General features: G+C 36.9%; 1 non-coding gene across 1 annotated transcript; it reads left to right on the top strand.

Moving 5' to 3' along the window:
- Positions 1–3,581: 3,581 nt before the first annotated feature.
- LOC138822162 (U6 spliceosomal RNA) lies at positions 3,582–3,688 on the top strand. Its single transcript, XR_011370368.1, has one exon. It is a non-coding gene; the product is annotated as a U6 spliceosomal RNA (small nuclear RNA).
- Positions 3,689–3,993: the final 305 nt, after the last annotated feature.

Here is a 3,993-nt window from a genome sequence, read left to right as displayed (position 1 = left end):
AAGCCTTTCCATTTCCTAACAAATTAGGCAAACTCACCCTTTCTGATGGAGGCATAGAATTCCATTGTGTATATATACCACATTTTCTTTTTTTTTTTTAATTGTATTTTATTTTATTTGAGAACATACTGTACAGAGGGGCTACAATTACATGGGCAGGATAATGCATACATTTCTTACCAAGCATTGCAGCCTCCTCCTTTGTTTACACTTCACTTCCCTTCCCCGCCTCCCCCCTCCCCCCACCAAATTTTACCCCCCTCCCCCCACCCAATTATACCCCCCTCCCCCGCACACACCAACATTGTAAAGCTGGTTTTGACATGACATTTTGTACTTCTCATTGTTGCAACAGGTCCACCTGAATCCTTAAACGACTTGTTTGTCCCCATCTCCTCCACATGTTATACTGACATCAAATATAGTGAAAGCGGGGGTTACACTGTGGGGGAGGGACATACAAAGCAACAAAGAAATAATCTTATAAATGCGTTAGAAACACATGCATGAAAGAAACGAAAACATTAAAATACATATTTAAGGGTTCATTTTCCTAACATCACATTATCTGACCTTTTCCACTTGACTCATACCTATACTAGATATTGTAAATAAGGGAAACCATGGGACCTATGCTTCTTTGGGCCTGGCTTACTTCACTTAATATAATTTTTGCCAAACCTTTCCATTTCCTAACAAATGGGGAAATGTCATTCTTTCTGATGGAGGCATAGAATTCCATTGTGTATATATACCACATTTTCTTGATCCATTCATCTACTGAGGGGCATCTGGGTTGGTTCCATATCTTAGCTATGGTAAATAATGCTGCAATAAACATAGTTGTGCTGGTAGCTTTAGTGTGGTCTTGTTTGTAAACATTTGGGTAAATGCCCAAAAGTGGGATTGCTGGATCATAGGGGAGATCTATGTGAAGTCTTTTGAGGAACCTCCATACTGCTTTCCAAAGTGGTTGAACAAGTTTACATTCCCACCAACAATGAAGTAAGGTTCCTTTCTGTCCACATCCCCTCCAGCATCTGTTGTTGTTAGAGTTCTTGATTTTTGCTGTTCTAACTGGAGTGAGGTGATATCTCAATGTTGTTTTGATTTGCATTTCTTTTATGGCTAGGGATGTTGAACATTTCTTCATGTGTCTATTGGCCATCCTTCTTTCTTCTTCAGAGAAGCTTCTCTTTAAGTCTTTCGCCCACTTATTTATTGGGCAGTTGTTTCTTTGAGGATTTGTTGTTGGGTGGTTTAATTTTTTGAGTTCCAAGTATATTTTAGATATAATACATATTTTGTTCTTAATTTTCCTCTTTGTAAATTAACATGCACCTATAAAAATTGGTTTGGCCATCCAAGTAACCTTCTCAAAGTACCTCCTAATGATGACTTACAAAAGGTTGTACAAGGGCTGGGAAGGTGACTCAGTGGTAGAACGTTTGCCTTGCATGCCTGAGGCCCTGGGTTCGATTCCTCAGCACCACATAAGCAAAAAGAAAAAAGCCAGAAGTGGCGCTGGGTCTCAAGTGGCAGAGCACTAGCCTTGAGCTGAAAAGTTGAGGGACAGGGCCCAGGCCCAGAGTTCAGGCCCCATGACTGGATACCCCCCACAAATAAAAAGTTGTACTATATGTCAACAAGTAAAACAATGTTACAAATAAAGAAAACCAATAATTAAATATTAATTAATAAAATTAAAAACATGTGTTTTAACTATTTGAAATATGCTACATATTCGGTTTTACTATTTTCTCATAATCATGTACATTTAACACTGACTAAGGTTGTGAAGTTCAACAAGAGTTTTATAGAATATGAGCAGTCTTTAAAGTTACCCACTAAGATTACTATTTATGGCATATCTTATTATTTGTTTATGGCTTATATCATCACTTTTCCTCATTAACATATAAACTAAGGAAGCCCTAAAGTTTTAACAGAAACTGTGTAGTAAACAAAGTGTGAACTCTTTATTCTGCTTCTTTACACAAAAACTTTGTGACTTCTCATTAATAAAATTTCCCTAAACTCTGAAATGCACATACTTAGTAGTATATGTCTGTTACTATAAATCTTAAATACTTTATAGAAAAGTTTTATACCTGCCCAACAGTCCTAATTTTGGCATATATAAACAAATTCCCAAAATTAAATATATTTAAAACATTAAAACTTTTAACAAACCTTAACACTTGCTGCAGTGTTCATTATGACAGGTGCCTTGTACAGAATAGTTGAATTCCTCCTCCTATACATTTCTTGAATAACAAACATCTGGAATTATTTTGTTTTTGACATGTCAATTTGACTTTATTCGTAAATGTGTGCTTATGTAAGAAATGTATGGTTCTACAACTGCCCAAGAAATAAGTTGGCTAAAGACTTAAAGAGAAACTTCTCTGAAGAAGAAAGAATCCTTCTTTCCAATAGACACATGAAGAAATGCTCAACCTCCCTAGTCATAAAAGAAACGCAAATCAAAACAACATTAAGGTACCACCTCACCCCAGTTAGAATGGCAAAAATCAAGAACTCTAATATCTAATAACAACAGATGCTGGAGGGGATGTGGACAGACGGGAACCTTACTTCATTGTTGCTGGGAGTGTAAACTTGTTCAACCACTTTGGAAAGCAGTATGGAGGTTCCTCAAAATACTTCACATAGAGCTCCCCTATGACCCAGCAATCCCACTTTTGGTCATTTACCCAAATGCTTACAAACAAGACCACACTAAAGCTACCAGCACAACTATGTTTATTGCAGCATTATTTACCATAGCTAAGATATGGAACCAGTGCCCCTCAGTAGATGAATGGATCAAGAAAATGTGGTATATATACACAATGGAATTCTGTGCCTCCATCAGAAAGAATGACATTTCCCCATTTGTTAGGAAATGGAAAAACTTGGAAAAAATTATATTAAGTGAAGTAAGCCAGGCCCAAAGAAACATAGGTCCCATGGTTTCCCTTATTTGCAATATATAGTATATGTATAAGTCAAGCAAAAAAGATTCAGATAATGTGATGTTAAGAAAATGAACCCTTAGATATGCATTTAAATGTTTTTTTTCTTTCATGCATTTGTTTCTAACGCATTTATAAGATTATTTCTTTGTTGCTTTGTATGTCCCTCCCCCACAGTATAACCCCTGCTTTCACTATATTTGATGTCGGTATAATCTGTGGAGGAGATGGGGAAAAAGAAGTCGTTTAAGGATACAGGTGGACCCGTTGCAACAATGAGAAGTACAAGTTGTCATGTCGAAAACGAACTTTACAACTTTGGTGGGGTGGGGGGAGGAGGAGCCGGGGGAGGAGGCTGGGAAGAGATGTGAAGAGTAAACAAAGGAAGAGGCTGCAATGCTTGATAAGAAATGTACTCATTATCTTGCCCATGTAATTGTAACCCCTCTGTACAGTATGTTCACAGAAAATAAAAAGAAAAAGAAAAAAAAGAAAAAAAGAAATATATGGTTGTAAAATTTCACGACAATTCTTTTGAACTTCCTTTTTTTTAATTGTGCAGTTTAAAAAAATCAATTGCACTTTAGATATAAAAAATATTCTGTGCTCAATTCAGCATCACATACTCTAACATTGGAATGATACAGAGAAGATTAGCATGGCACCTGCACAAGGATGACATGCAAATTCGTGGAGTGTTCCAGATTTTTACAACAGAAGCTGGAGGGGATGTGGCCACAAGGGAACCATACAGCATTGTTGGTGGGAATGTAAATGTGTTCAACCACTTTGGAAAGCATTATGGAGGTTCCTCAAAAGATTCCCCATAAAGCTCCCCTTTGACCCAGCAATCCCACTTTTGGGGATTTACCTAAATGACCACAAACAAGACCATACTAAAACTACTATCACAACTATGTTTATTGCAGCATTATTTATGATAGCTAAGATATGGAACCAACTTAGATGTCCCTTCTAGATGAATGGATCAAGAATATGTGGTATATATACACAA

Source organism: Dipodomys merriami, unplaced genomic scaffold (assembly GCF_024711535.1).
Source record: "Dipodomys merriami isolate MVZ:Mamm:240054 unplaced genomic scaffold, mDipMer1.0.p SCAF_992, whole genome shotgun sequence".
In the NCBI taxonomy this organism is placed as follows: Eukaryota; Metazoa; Chordata; class Mammalia; order Rodentia; family Heteromyidae; genus Dipodomys; species Dipodomys merriami.
Note: the sequence above shows the minus strand (reverse complement) of the source record. Positions and strands in the feature narration are given on the sequence as shown.